At 40.1% G+C, this 16,582-nt stretch overlaps 1 pseudogene; it reads left to right on the top strand.

Moving 5' to 3' along the window:
* The first annotated feature begins 11,988 nt into the window (after positions 1–11,988).
* LOC148532131 (uncharacterized) lies at positions 11,989–15,859 on the top strand (annotated as a pseudogene).
* Positions 15,860–16,582: the final 723 nt, after the last annotated feature.

Here is a 16,582-nt window from a genome sequence, read left to right as displayed (position 1 = left end):
GCAAAAAAAGATTTTACTAAAAATGTCATAGAAAATAAACAATGGAACTTAGCAATTAAACTGTCTCAAAAACTGGCATGGAATCCACAGAAATTGCTAGATGGATGTACAAATTCCATAAATGTATATAATCAAAATTAACCCAAAAAGAACTCTTCTAGTTTATTGAACAAAGGACATTGAGGTTTCTTTGCCTGCATTGTTGCTGTCTACTTTATACCCATATTAGTGAGTGTGTAGTATTTTCTCTTATAATTAAACTGCTAAGCATATTTATAAGTCTTCAACTTGCAAAAAAAGTCTAAAGGCACATTGAAGGGAAGGCTTCTGTTTTGAAAGTGTTTAGTTTATAGTAGAATGCTAAGGATTTGGAGTTTAGCAGGGAAGAAATTGCTGGTAATGAGGACTCAGGATGCATTGCAAACAGGAGGACACTGTCTGCAAAGACAAAACTTGAGTAGAACTATCTATGTTAGTAGCCTCTAGTTCTGCAGAAACACAAATTTGTTCTGCCAGTTGCTCAAAAGTTAAAACAAAAATGAAGGGTGAAAGGAGATCCCTGTATAATACCATTGCTAGTAGTGAAGCCATTAGAGAGGAAGATGTAATGAAAAACCCTGGCTGAAAGCACAGAGTGCAATGCTAACATCCCTCTAAAAGCCTACCAGAGAACCCAAACCCAGCCAAAATAGCCTTTTAAATTTCTAAAATGGAGCCTTTAAAAGTTTTTTCTGCATCCAGGAGATTATGAGATGTTGGATCCAGTAGAGTAGCCAGTATTTAAAATAAAGGAAAGTAAACATTGAAAAAAGGCTCCCCATGTGTTTCCCACATGCCTCTTATACATTCCCCTCAGACCCCCCACATGCTTCCATATCTATATACTATTTTCTTCATCTCTCATAATCTGTGTCATGCTAGAGTTTGTTTGTGGAGCCAGACTTGAAGAGCTGATTGGAATGGGTTCTGGAGCATGAATCTGAAAACTGGATGGTCTTAAATAGTTACGGCCCATGAGATGTAGTCTGAGCATGAAGGAAGCTAAAAATTACTCAGAATTGGCTGAGACCCAGAACAGAGGTGCTGAGTCCAACATGACAGTGGTTTTCATCAGCTGTGCCCTATGTGCAGGTCTTGGTCCTCTGCTTGGTTTTCCCTGTACTGGCAGCTGATGACTGAATCTCCAAGAAGGAACCAGACTGGTTGACCCTGGCATAGGATATCAGATGGGAACCGATTGTGTATGATATTAGACTGAAACCGATGGTGCAGGATATCAGACTGAAACCAATGGTGTAGGATCACCAGGATGCAACCAGATATGGGAGCCAGAGTTTCAGTGAGATGCTAACCTGCACTGAAGATCAATAACCTGAATAACCACAGGAAACTGGTCTCCTTTTGGAGAATGAACAGTCACTTGATTCAGACTCTTTAGCTCTTGAGGGAATGCTGCATGCCATAGTGGGACTGGACTTAGCAACTGGAGAGTAGGACCTGACTATCCCAACTGCAGCCAGAGTGGGTCCAGACTTAAAAACTGAAGCTGGAATGGAACCGGACTTAGCAACTATAGCCAGAGTGGAATCAGACTTAGTAACTTAAACCGGAGTGGCACCAAACTATAGCAACTGGAACCAGAGTGGGAATGGACTTAGCAACTGAAGCCACAGTAAAATCACCACTGGAGTAGACAAGTGACCCTTAGACAACAAACTATGGAGTTGAAACCTTGGATGTCTAACAGCAATGAAACCGAGAATTCTGACAGAGAAGGAAATTTATAACATGCAGATTGGCTCATGCAGTCAGATGGTCTGGAAGAAGTGCTCTGAGTGGTGGAGGAAAGTCAGGTGACTGAGACCAATATGGTTGAACCCATACTGAATTTCAGAGGGAATTCTGGCAAGCAGCCTGAGTATTAGCATGCTGTGGAAATGTAAAGAGAAGAGCAGGCACAGAGAGCAAATGCAACTGCAGTCTCTGCAGTTCAAGACCAGCACTACTATTTGGACTGCACACACTGTTTTACTCAGGAAACCAGGACTCCACTACCTAAAATTATCTCTGTCAGGAGTCTATGGAGACAGACAATTTCTGAAATGAATAACTGGGACAGACAAGGGACTAAAGGAAATCCAGTCAGAAGGACAAAATAAGCCATTTTAGTGTAGTGGCCCACAATCACCCAGATTGTATTGTACCCTCCAGAAGGACAAAATAAGCCATTTTAGTGTAGTGGCCCACAATCACCCAGATTGTATTTTACCCTCCAGAAGTTGGGAGATAAATCACAAAGTCCATACACAGATGGGTCCAAGGTCAAGTGGGATTGGATGGAGAATAGAGAGGTCCAGCAGGAACTTGACAAGAGACCTTGTGTTGGGCAAACTTCACACATGATGATACAATAGCCCATACAATGGACTGCATAGATGGCCAATAAGAAAAACTCAAAGGTCTTTTGAGCTCCCACATGCCAGGAAAATTGAGAAGCATGAGCCCAGATGAGAAGTTTTTTTCACAGATTAGGTTCCACAAAGGTCTTTCCAGGTGGTGGAGTAGATGCAAGCCTTGTAGATGCAAAGACTGTAGGATTTATCAGAGGGTAAGGTTCGATGCTAGCAGAGTCTTCATCAAGGCACATTGAGAAAGAGAGGGCATCAGCCTTGCCATTCTGCGATCCAGATCTAAAATGCAGCTTGAAATTGAAACAAGAAAAAAAAAAAGTGCCCATTGAGCCTGTCTAGGTGTTAGGAATTGAGTGGTCTTCTGCAACAGCAGGTTCTTATGATCAGTGTATACGGAGATTGGAAACCATGCACCTTCCAGTAGATATTGCCATTTTTTGACCACCAACTTTTTGTCAAGGAGTTCTTTCTTGCCTTTGGGGTAATTCTTCTTAGCAGGTGTGAATTTTTTAGAGAGGAAACCGCAAGGATGATGATTTCTGAGACAGCACTGCACCAACCCCTACTAAAGATGCATCCACCTCCGCTGATTGGAAATTTTTATCCAATTTCAAATTTTAAACACCTGTCTCTCTTCTAATTATTTTCGAGGGAAGGTGGAGGTTTCCAAATTTTCATTTTTCATGGGATATTTCATTTAAAAAAAAAATCAACACTGTTGGTCATTATACATTGTTAGTGATCATTTGTTTTGTTGATTACTCGTACAAAGAACATGATTGGTGGGCTGTATGTTGACTTCTTACCTAGGTTTGCCCATGTTTTGCTGATTTTCCAGATTTCTCTACATGTTAGGGATCTACATAGTCCAAATAGAGCACTATTTAAGTGTAGGGGTTTTGAGATTTGAAAGTAGTATTTGACTCTTTGCACTTGTTCTTTCATAGGGACAAAGCACTGCATCATGGTTAGTCATCACACCCTTATATCCAAGGAGATCCTGAGTTTGCTAAATGCACTCCCGGAAGATCAAATGGATAGCAAAGATGGAGACAGTATTATGGAGATTATGGAAGTTATGATGCAAAGGAGAACACAGCAGAGTGTTCAGACAAAATCGGGGGAGAGTGACAACAAGGATTATGCTAAAACACTACCTGTGCGTGGTCACGGAAAGGGTATGTAATAAGAAAATGAATCTGTTGATAAAAAATATCTTCATTTTGCCATTCTTGGTCACAATAATAGCATTAGAACCTGAATCAGACCTGCTCGCTAGGATGGGTTTGCTCGTAGCATGCTGATTTTTGCATTGTGCACATGTATCGCAGTGTGTGTGTACAAACGAGTGCAAAAGATTGGAAAGTGTTTGCTCACTGCACATAGACAGCCAAGCAGAGTGAGTGACAGGAGAAGCCATTTTTGGGTGACAGGGGCTGGCCATTAAAAATCGGGGAGTGGAGGTGCATACACAGGCATGCATGACTGTCTTAATGCCATTTCAGAGTCATGCATAATTAACAGGCAGCATCATAGTACTTGTTACCTGTTTGTACTTCACACTGAAGTGCTTGCAGTGCTTGCAGTAGGGTATAGTCTGCACATCTAATGAGGCACACTGAGGGTAAGACCTATTATATATATGCTGTTTTGGGACTGGTATTAGGGTGCAGGCTCTCTGGGCTGGTGTGGCTGGACTGCTTCATGGCATCATAATATACACTTTTTCACTTCTATAGTTTGTTTTTTATATAAGTAGCACTTTATACACTTTTTACTATAACCTCCTACTTAGGTAGGACTTAACACATAGGCTTTCTTTATTATTCTTTAACCCTCACTCTAAATCTCACACTAGTGTGATGCCATGGGGCAGTTCTGCTGGGTTGGCCCTATATTTGTTCCTTGGGAGTGTTAGGGACCTGCCTGATAGAGGACACCTGGAAGCAATGGGCAGGCCCATAATTATGGCCATTATTATGCAAATAACATCTTTGATGCTAGTTAGAAGTTATATTATTAGGTTCAGCATGGTTAGAGTGTGCACTTACAATTGTCTATTTATGCTTGCACACTACAAGTCTTAGCAGGTAGCACCTCACATTGTGCTTAGTGTGTGCAATCTAAGGCCCATCCCCCTATGTATTAGTACTGTGCGTATGGATGTACACTGGAAGGATGAGACTCCTCCCACCTTGATTAGCACCCCTCCCACCTGTTTCTGGGTGTTTTTAATTTGCAAGGAGTCCTTGCACTCCAAGACTGCACATCTAATAAGACAAAGAGTAAGACCTATTATATTTATGCTGTGTCAGTTTTGGGACTGGTATTGGGGTGCAGGACTCTCTAGGTTGGTGCGGCTGGATTGCTTCATGGCATCATAATAAAACTTTTTCACTTCTTTAGTTTGTTTTTTATATGTGTAGCACTTTATACACTTTTAATTATAGCCTCCTACTTAGGTAGGACTTACATATAGGCTTTCTTTATTATTCTTTAAACCTCACTTTAAATCTCACACTACAGCTGGTCTCCCATATCCATATATTCTGAAATATTGAATATTACGAAATACGGAATAATTTTGGCATAACAGATAATAAAACCTTTGATTTTTGATGGTTCAATGTACACAAACTTTGTCTAAAGCACAAAATATTAAAAATATGGTATAAAATTACCTTCAGGCTATGTGTATAGGGTGTAAATGAAGCATAAATTTATTTCATGTATGTGCACAAACTTTGCTTGAGCCACAAAATTAATAAAAATACTATATAAAATGAGCTGCAGGCTATGTGTATAAGGTGTATATAAAACATAAATGCATTCTGTGTGTATATTGGGGTCCCATTTCCAAGATATTTCATTATGATATGCAATTATTCAAAAATACAGAATTTTCCGTTATCCAAAATACCCCTGGTCCCAAGCATTCTGGATATGGGAGACTCAACCTGTAGTGTGATGCCATGGGGCGGTTCTGCTGGGTTGGCCTGGGGGGTCCCATGCCCTATATTTGTTTCATGGGAGTTTTAGGGATCTGCCTGATAGAGTTCACCTGGACACAGTGGGCAGGCCCATAATTATGGCCATTATTATGCAAAGAACCTCTTTGATGCTATTTAGCAGTTATATTATTAAGTTCAGCATGGTTAGAGTGTGCACTTGCATTTGTCTCTTTATGCTTGCAGCACTACAAGTCTAAGCAGTTAGCAGGTAGTCTAAGCACATTGTGCTTAGGGTGTGCTATCTAGGGCCCCTCCCCCTATGTAAGGGTATAGTCAACCACAAATGCAACTATAGCATCTGATGGTACCACAGGCTGGTGGGCATCTGCATACACAGAGCGATCACAAGCCAAGACATAGTGGGCATACTAATGCCTTGCTGTGCGATTGCCTGTGTTCCCAAATTTGCATACGCATCCAGCGAGTGAATGCATCTAGCGAGCGGATCTGAATCGAGCCCTTAGTCTTATGAAAAATAAACTTAACTTCCCTCCAAGTGTAACCTCATCCAGGGAATGTTCACATAATCGAGGTGCTAGAATGAGTGTTGGAGATGGTTCAGCAATGAGGCTTCATGGTTCTGATGCATCTGCTGTGGTCAGCATTCTACATGACATCAATGATGACCAGGATGCAGGTGAAGATGATGCCAGCAATGCTCATGATGACACTGGATGCAGAAGTGGATCACACAGCTGCAAAAAGATGGCAATGGTCAGGTAATTGAGACTATCTTAGCAAAATGACTGTTGGCATAGAGATTGATGCTCCTGACAGGACAAAGTAGGAAATAGTCTCTACTAATGTTGCAATAGCTGGAAGGTTTGGACAGCAGAATGTTCTTTGGAAGAATCCTGGTCCTTCTCCTTATACAAAAATGTATCATCACTGGACTTGCCTCAAGTGCCTTGCATTTGTTTCTTGATATATACATTCTCAAGCACATTAAGAAATGCAGTGAAATAGAGGTGTGTAGGATGTTGGGAAATGACGATTGGTCCTTGCCATTGGAAGAGCTGGATGCATTTCTTTGTATTCTTTTTATTTTTAAACACAATATTTTATTGGAGGACATCTTAAATTTGCATAAAAAAGACAAACAAAACATTATCTTGAATATGAGATAGATTGAAACATATTCAAAATATATAGTTTTATAGAAGTAAATATATAGTAACAGCATAAACAACTCATTAATTAATATATTAGCCAAAATCAGGAAAAGTAACACCGATAATTTACTGAGTATTACAATCCATGATGCCATAACAATTTTATATTATAACATAAATGCAGAAAAGAGAAGAAAAAAAAGAAAGGAAAAGACAAATCAAAAAGAAAGAGTGAGGGGGGAATTCAGAGGGAGGGGAAGGAAGGGAGTTTTAGGTGGACAGAGGTACAAGACCACCAAATGTGGAAAAATGACCCATTTGACCACAAAGTCTCCAACACATATTGGACATAGCAGGAAATATGGAATGGAGTTTAGTAGGGACTAAATATTATTGGGTATATACTTTATAGCAAGTTTCGCATATTGAAACACTGATAGAGGCTTTGGCAGTATGTAATCTAATTTATTCCCATTAATCATTAATCATCATCTAAAATCACAGCAAGATCAGATTCCCAAAGTAATTCATGTGATTCGCCTAGAGGATGATCAGGGGTCAAAACTAAGTTGTAAATTGTTGAAATATTCCCTTTCCTCCCAATAGAATATAAACACAGACGTTCAAATGAGGTTGGTTTGCGCAGTGAAGAAGATTTGGATTTGGAGCAGATAAATTTAATAATTTGAAAATGTTGGAAGAAAAAAAAGGAGGGGAAGTTTAGGCTATCTTGGAAGTCCTGGAATGAGGAAGGGGCAAAATCGCCTTTGATATGGATAACTCTTTCTACACGTTGAGCCCGCCATGGAGCTGCCATTTTTCTATCACACCCTGAAGGGAATTGTGGATGGTCCCATATTGGGGTTAGTGGGGACAGATAAGGAGAGAGATCATAAGTGATGTGTACTTTGTCCCACAGCTGGAGAGAAAAATTGATAGTATGGACAAGTACACTGACTCCGGTGTACAATTTTTGGGAAGCCAAACCAAAGTATTAAGCTTACCATATTGAGTCAAGGAATTCTTAATATCAACCCATTTTTTAACTCCTGGGTCAGAGGACCTCATTCAGAGGCGGTCAAAGCAGCCGCACAGTTGTACGGGCTACGACCGCAATATCCAAAACAGAAGCGATCGTATGGCTGGTCGATCGTAAACAAAGTGACGACCATTTGTTAGCACTGCAACTCCTCTAGCTACTGAGAGAGATAAATGTATTCCCCCCCTATGTAATCAAGCATATATAGTTATAAATAATACTGATTTTTTATAATTGCTTTAATATCTTATGAACTAATAACCTTTGCTGGGAATGTGTGGTTCCCCATGTTCCCTTTAGTTTAGGATCAGCTGATTTAATCTGTGGGTTATTTCCCCTGCTGTCTCGTCTAGAAATTTATAATGTCTAATGTAACAAAGCTTAGTGTCAAAAGTGTAAACTTGCAAAATATGCTGATCTGTGTAGCATAATAAAGGAAGTGCACTAGACTCTGGAAATACATCCTGTTTTTGTGACAAGTAAGATGCCTGTGTGTTTAGAGAACTTGCTATATTAACCCTAGAGGAATAAACGGGTCTTCAGTCTCAATCTGTTGAACATAACTTCATATCGTGTTTGCTTATTGGGTCTCCCAGTCGACTGGTAAGGGTGAAAGAATCGAAGGGACTTGGTAGTGGAATATCTCCTACAATTCATGGGGGCTCGTAGGAGGGAGATTGATTATTCTCAATCCAGGATTTCTGGGACCAGTGCCACTGCTACAGAATAGATGACTCCACGTACGCCTGCTGTACACAACTACTGACAATCCCGGGTGAGTAATTTCAAAGTTATGATTTCAACTTAATTACTCCATCAGTGTTTGTTTACTGCCTGTGAGACAGTCTATCTATATGTAGTAAGTATACCTGGTATATTTTGAACCCGATTGTCTGTTTCTGAATTATTTTAATGATACAGTAGAAATTAATGTCATATGAATGCCATGCAATAACTGTTCGTGTACTGTTACTCTCTGGTATAAGAAACATATTAATGAATATAACTGTCAATTGCAATCGATAGGTTCTATTGTACATTCTGGTGTTTTACAAAACAAAGATATTTCTTTTGTGGTCAATATTGGTTGTCATGTTGATAAATGCATAATTGACAGATTTGTAGGACAGGGGTTTCCTGATTGTTTGGTTAGTTTACCTATTAATTTTTTACCTCTGCAATTTGAAATACTGTGTTATAGAGATAGTAGAAAATTACCCCTGTCAGTACAGAGAATTATTGAACAAGGAAGTCCCAGTGTTTATTCTGAACGTATCAGTCAGTGGCAAAAGAAAACGAAAAATATACATAGAAAGCTCAGAAAATAACAGATTTTAGACTAATTACTACAGTAATCTACGCAGTGCGATACAGTTGAGTAGCCCACTACAGTATTGTCCCGTGACCTGATCCCTCACACAGACGGACAATGGGTGCACAAGGTAGTACAAGGACTGGGGAATTGAGTCCCCTAGAAATAATTTGTCACAGAGAGGGCACGAAAGCTCTCAAAGGTATTTCTGTTATTTTCAAAAGAGCAGGATTTCCACCTGAAGGTACGCTAGACCGTGACAAATGGAAATGGTTCAGAAATAATAACACAGACTGGTTGACAAAAAAGGGTTATTTAGACACTGTCACAATATGGCAAACAGTTATGCAAGAAATAGAGGATGAAAATAGGAAAAGGTCTGATTTAAATGATGTTTTAGATAACCCACCACCATATGTACCAATCAGGCCGGCAGCTCCACCAGCTGCAATACAAAATGAAGTACCCACATTAACATCCCAGAACCTGTATCCCAGAATTGACTTAAATACCATCCAAGGATGTGGTATAGAATCACAAGATAAAGTAAATTTAGACATAACCAGGGGGAGAGAATGTGCGTTTTGTCATTTTTGTGTCCCAGAAGGTTCAGAAAAATGTCCCGCTTGTGATAACTGGGTATCACCTGATGCCCCACCATATAATCAGGGTAGTAATATGACTACTACTCCCCTTACAAATAAACAAAAAATGTCATATGTACTAAATAGACTGTCACCCCATAATAACATGAGTCCTTGTAGAAATACATAGTGGGTCCAGAGGGACCTCACATTTTACCTATAAGAGTACTAACATCTCCAAATCCCAGGTTTAATGCAGAGAAAGTAGATGCTGCAAATAGTCCAGAGTACATTGAACAAGAGGTATATAATCCATGGTTTCAATCTGATATGTTAAGAATTGTTGATGATTTGCCTGATATCAGACGACGTCCACATACATTTTATCAGAAAATAGAACAGGTTAAAACTATTTACACACCATGTTGGGTAGATCTGGAACAAATTGTAAAAGCATCAGCAGGACATGGAGAATATGATAAAATGATTGCAATCATTGTTCAGGGAGTTCAGCAGGGCAGACCAGAAATAGTAGCACCTCCCGCAATAGAAGCAAGATATAACCAACATAGTGGAAACTTGTTATTAAATAGAATACAATGGAGATGTGCAGAGATTCAACAAACTGCCCCAGCGGCACCAGATTTAGTTAAAAAAACAGACACAGTACGGGCATTATTATGATAAACTAATTACTAGACAGGAAGAAGATTATCCTGTTACAGAAGCAGCAGAAGCTAGGCTGTGTAAAACAAAGTTTTTGAAAGGACTTAGAAATGACTTGAGAACTCAGTTACTTCAGATCAGACCGGAAGCCATGGTAATGGATATTGAAGGAATATTGCAAGTACTGGAAGGAATAGAAGACGTTGAAAAAGACAAAAGAGACTGTAAAGCTACAAAAGCACAGGTAGTGACAGTGAATCTGGTTCAGAGTCAGCCACCGCGGCAGAGAACAACTACAAAGCATCAAACTAAAGGATATACACAGAGGAAGCAGTAAGACTCCCAAGGTAATGATATGACAGGGAAGTGTTTCTTTTGTAAACTTCCAGGACACCAAAAAAAGGATTGCAGAAAGCATCAGAAATATTTGTTATCACAGCGACAGATGTCTGAACATCCGTACACTGCAGGAATGCAGCACCCACAAGCATGAAGATATACAGCTCCCATGTCATCAGTGCCTGTCTTTGCTTCACTTCAGGATCATACCACACCCACAGGTACTGTCACTGTTACTTTACCCACAGGACAAGAACTCGATTGTGTCGGGAGCCCAAAGGTCACTTTTTATGCATGATCAGATCCCCCCTCAACTTCTTACTACAGAGACAATACAAGACACAGGTCTGGGAGGTCAAGCAATGCCTCTCAAAGAAAGTAAACAACTCTGTCTGCTTATCAATGATGAACCTACTCCAGTTCCAGTGGCATTCCTCACCTCTCCCACATGTCCGGTGAACCTGTTGGGAGCTGATATACTCGCACTTATTCAAGTCTCAATACAATACACACCAAAAGGAGTCAAGTACACCAGCAATATTCCAAATGAGGTGAGCAATAGTATTGAGGCAGCCATACAAGTTTATCTCTTTCAGGAACATCCAGCAACCGACTCACTGCCACAATGGATTTTAACTGTACCTGACAGACTGTGGTCAAAAGGAAAGACTGATGTGGGACTTATACAAGTGCAGCCAGTACAACTATCCCTCAAGCCAGGTACCAAACCAGTCTCTGTTAAACAGTATCCACTCACACCAGCACAAGAAAATGCTATTTCACAACAGCTTCAAAAATACTTGGACATAGGGGACATAATACAATGCAGGTCCCCTTTCAACACCCCTCTCTTCCCAGTAAAGAAGCGGGGTACAGGAAAACAAGGAGAGGTACAATATAGACTGGTTCATGATTTGAGGGAAATAAACGAGAGACTTGTAGTCAACACTCCAATAGTACCAAACCCACATACTCTCCTAAACCAGATACCACCCTCAGCAACATGGTTCACCGTAGTAGACCTTGCAAATGCTTTTTTCTAGGTCCCTATTACAACAGATTCCCAGCATCTACTAGCATCTACTAGCATTTACACATAAAGGAAAACAGTATTGCTGGACAACATTGCCACTTCACCAAGTGGTTTTTCTGAAGCTATGTTCACAATACTTCAAGCATGGAGACCTTTATTTTCAGATGAAACTCAACTCATCCAGTATGTTGATTATTTGCTGCTAGCTACCACATCTGAAAGCAAGTGCCAAGAAGAGACTGTATCATTGTTAAAGTTCCTGGAGGAAAAAAGCTGCAGAGTATCCAAATAAAAACTACAACTAGCAAAACAGAAAGTGATCTTTCTAGGACATTGCATCTCACACGGCACAAGCCATCCAACAGAGGAAAGGAAGAAGCTGATATTACAAGTAAAGGTACCAAAGACTATAAAACAAGTCCGGTCTTTTTTGGGCCTCTTGGGATATTGCTGGGAATGGGTCCCCCTATCCTTGGTATTCATGCAGACCCTGTATGACAGCACCAAAAAGGAGGGCCCATATCCCACTCCCCAGCAGATGGAGGAAGCAGTGATGCAACTCAAAGCAGCTGTCACCACTTTCCCGGCCCTAGGCTTACCTGATTACAGTAAACCCTTCACCCTCTACTGCCACAAAGAAAAAGGCCATTCACTAGGAGTGCTCACCCAAAAACATGGACTGAAGCAACGACCAGTGGCCTACTACTCCAGCAAGTTAGACAACATTATCCAAGGGGCACCTACTTGCATCAGAGCAGTAGCAGCAGCAGTCTTAAAAGACAAAAGCACAGACATTGTACTTGATCATCCGTTAACTATTCAAGTACCCCATGCAGTAACAGAAATACTTCAACAAGCCAGAACCAAACACCTTTCAGCAGCAAGGCTAACCAAATATGAAGTGGCATTACTCAGTGCAACTACTGTAACTATAAGAAGATGTACTACCCTCAACCCAGCCACTCTCCTTCCAAGCTTACTCAAGCAACAAGAAGATCATGAATCACTAGATTCAAGAGGAGGGAGAAATATAGTCTATCCAGACTTACATGCCTGCAGCATGAAGAGCAGAATGATGAAGTAAGGGATGACAAAATATACAATTCAAAAAATTTTGACTGTCATGATTGTCTGGCCCTTATGGATCAAGAAACCTCACCTTTACCACATGTTACAGACACTGCTCTCCCAAATTCACACTATGAACTGTTTGTAGATGGCTCTAGATATTATGACAATGGGACACCTTACACAGGATATGCTGTAACCACACAAGATAACATCATAGAAGCAGGACCACTACCCTCACATCTATCAGCACAAGCAGCAGAAATAGTAGCTCTCACAAAGGCTCTAGAACATGCAGAAAAAGCTACAGCCAACATCTGTACAGATTCAAGATATGCTTGGGGGGTTGCACAGGATTACAGAAACATATTGAAAAGCAGAGACTTTAAAACAGTGACAGGCAAACAAGTACAGCATGCAGAACTTATAAAACAACTTTTTCAAGCACTTGAACTACCCCATAAAGTAGCTATTATTAAAGTTCAAGCACACACCAGAAATCAGACCAGCATAACCAAAGGGAATTGCACAGCAGATAGAGCAGCAAAACAAACAGCTAAACAGCCTTACAGAAACATAACAGCATATGTCACACAAACTGAAGGTATAACAACAATGCCAGATTTTCGAGACTTACAAAAACTCCAAGAACAAGCAGGACCAGAAGAAAAATTATCATGGGAAAGGAAAGGAGCCTGCAAGGAGGAACTCACAGGACTATGGAAAGCAGGTAACCTATTATGCCTACCAAGGGCATTGTACCAACCCATGTGTCAAGTTACTCATGGTCTCACACATATAGGAAAAGACCAAATGGGAAAACTGGTAAAGGAAAGATGGATAGGTCCAGGATTCTTCCCTGCAGCTGCATGGTTTATACAGGCCTGCTGGATCTGTGGGATCTCCAACATAGGACAAAAGGTAAAGACTACCATGGGAGCTATTCCAAAAAGTTATTTCCTTTCCAGAGACTGCAAATTGACAATATCCAGATGCCCAAAGTTGGGATTTATGAATATTCATTGGTCTGTTTAGACACCTTCACAAAATGGATCGAGGCCTGGCCAGTGGCCAAAGCAACTGCAAGGAATACAGCAAAAAACTCCTCTCAGAAATCATCTGTAGGTATGGAGTACCAGAGGTAATTGAATCAGATAGAGACACACTTCACAGGAGAAGTAATGACTCATATCATGGAAGATTTGGGGATTCAACAAGCCTTTTACACGCCCTACAATCCACAGGCTATTGCCCTAGTAGAGAAATTCAATGGAACTCTTAAGCTTAAGATATTAAAAGCAGCACAAGAGACAGGGAAAAATTGGTTAGAATGTTTACCAATAGCTCTGTTTAGTATAAGAACCACCCCTGCTAAAGCCACAGGGCTGTCTCCATATGAAATTTTGTTTGGGATTATCCCTAAGATAGTATGTTATTATCCACAAGAAATGCAACATAAACATGCCGACTTAACTGCATATGTAAAAGCTTTAACTGAAAAACTCACCTCTCTGCATTCTCTAGCTTTCGCCTCTCTCCCAGATTCCAAGGCAGGAACCCAGATATGATGGGCCATACCAAGTGTTACTGACCACTCCAACATCGGTGTAAGTCAAAGGGAGAGAGACTTGGATCCACGCGTCACATTGCAAACTTGCTAAAGTTAAGTTTGATATTTAAAAGTATGATCATATGGAAGGAATTAATGGGTCCTAATCCAGATAGAGGTGTGTGGGAATGCATTATGTGTATAAGCCTCTTTATAGTGCTCACCTATGCATATTTCTTTGAAATAATGATAATAGAAGCTGAGGAACAAAATAATTTTACTCAAACTAATCATACCTTGACAAGAGGAAAAAGGGACGTTGCAGTGTGGCCCAACTCAGTTATACAGTCCCACATGATGGTAGCCCGAGCATTGAATTTGACTGATTGTTGGATATGCACACATGCCCCCGTCAGTGCTAGGTCCATGCATTGGGTAGCAGTACCACTAACCTTATTAGAGCTTAAGAAACTTAATTATAGTTTGGGCAGCACATATAATAAAATGATGGCAGAGACTCCTGTCTCACTTATGACAGCATATACCATTGGATATCCACAATTCTGTATAGAAGCACCTCCAGTCACAACGAAACAAATCTGTCCAGATAGGTTCGTATTAACTCCTACTCAGGCATGAGTAGGACTGGTAAAATGTTCACAGGCCCAAGTAAATTTCACAACAAATTCCACTCATAACAAAGGATATTATCTAGGATGGTGTGAGAAAGGACAATTGGAAGTACACCGAGAAATTAAAGTACAGATTAATCAAACCAATGCAATTATATGGGAGTGATTCAGAGCAAATGATTCATGTATAAACAATCGAGACATACTAGGCCCATACTCCCAGAACACAAGTGAATATCGCGGAATAGACCGAAACACCAGAGATTCAAGTGTGCTTCAGGTGGCATATGGAGTAGTTAGAGGATATACATATATCCTAGAAAAAGGGTTGTATTTTCTGTGTGGGAGATGTGCTTATAAGTGTATACCTTATGGGGCTTCAGGCATGAGCACTATAGGACGAGTCATTCCTGCAGTGCGAGTTCAGAAGGAGTATTCTGTAGAACAGGTGCAAGCTGCCCAACATACTCACCAACTAGCCCGACATAGTATAAAGAAAAGTAATACACATGCACATGACTTAATATTCATTCCATGGTATAAGAAAATGGGCTTAGCACTAGCAGGAGGTACAGTACAGAATGCACATAACATAGAAGCCCTAGCAAAACTGCTAGACAATGTAACCCAAATGTATGATGAGACATTTAGATTGGTACTAGATGATGTAAAAATGATAAAGAGGGAAGCACAGGCACATAGAATGGTATTGGATTACCTGACAGCGAAAGAAGGAGGAATGTGCATGGTAGTAGCAGAATCCTGTTGTAAATACCTCAAAAGAACTGACTCTATAGAAGAAGCCATAGAGGAACATTTAGATAAAATAAAGGAATTAAAGGAAGAATTCAGGAAAAAAACACAATGACCCTGAATATGACATTTCCACAAATGGATGGTTTTCCTGGCTCAATCCAGCTAACTGGTTTAGTGGGATAAAAGGATGGATTGTGGGAATTTTGATGTTCCTTCTGAAAATAGTCAGCCTAGGATTATTAATATATGTATGCCTTAAAGTGTTTTTCTGTTGTTTTTCAGTTTGTAAGAAACGTGTGACTAACGCATTGGACTCCTCCAAATACAAAGAACTGCAGAAGAGCTGAGCTAAGAAAAGTCGTGAACAGCTTACGAGAATGGATATGTGTGATTCGCGCCTTTAAGCCCCCCACTCGGACAGTATGATTAGCATCATCTCAGTGGGGCCATAGCCATTAGCACCATTTTTCCTAAACTGTTTGCTTAACTGTATGATAGGTAGACAAATTGTTCTGCCAGAAGCTCAACTGCTACGTCAGATTAATTATAAAAAAGGAGGGAAATTGAGAGAGATAAATGTATTCCCCCCTATGTAATCAAGCATATATAGTTATAAATAATACTGATCTTTTATAATTGCTTTAATATCTTATGAACTAATAACCTTTGCTGAGAATGTGTGGTTCCCCATGTTCCCCTTAGTTTAGGATCAGCTGATTTAATCTGTGGGTTATTTCCCCTGCTGTCTCATCTAGAAATTTATAATGTCTAATGTAACAAATCTTAGTGTCAAAAGTGTAAACTTGCAAAATATGCTGATCTGTGTAGCATAATAAAGGAAGTGCACTAGACTCTGGAAATACCCTCGTATCTAGACTAGCATGTCTGACTTCTCAGAAATGACATCCTGTTTTTGTGACAAGTAAGATGTCTGTGTGTTTAGAGAACTTGCTATATTAACCCTAGAGGAATAAACGGGTCTTCAGTCTCAATCTGTTGAACATAACTTGATGTCGTGTTTGCTTATTGGGTCTCCCAGTTGACTGGTAAGGGTGAAAGATCAGACTGAC

The sequence above is a fragment of the Taudactylus pleione genome, unplaced genomic scaffold (assembly GCF_031769625.1).
Source record: "Taudactylus pleione unplaced genomic scaffold, aTauple2 ptg000083l, whole genome shotgun sequence".
Classification (NCBI taxonomy): Eukaryota; Metazoa; Chordata; class Amphibia; order Anura; family Myobatrachidae; genus Taudactylus; species Taudactylus pleione.
The sequence above is the reverse complement of the archived record's forward strand: the minus strand, read 5'-3'. Positions and strand labels throughout refer to the sequence as shown.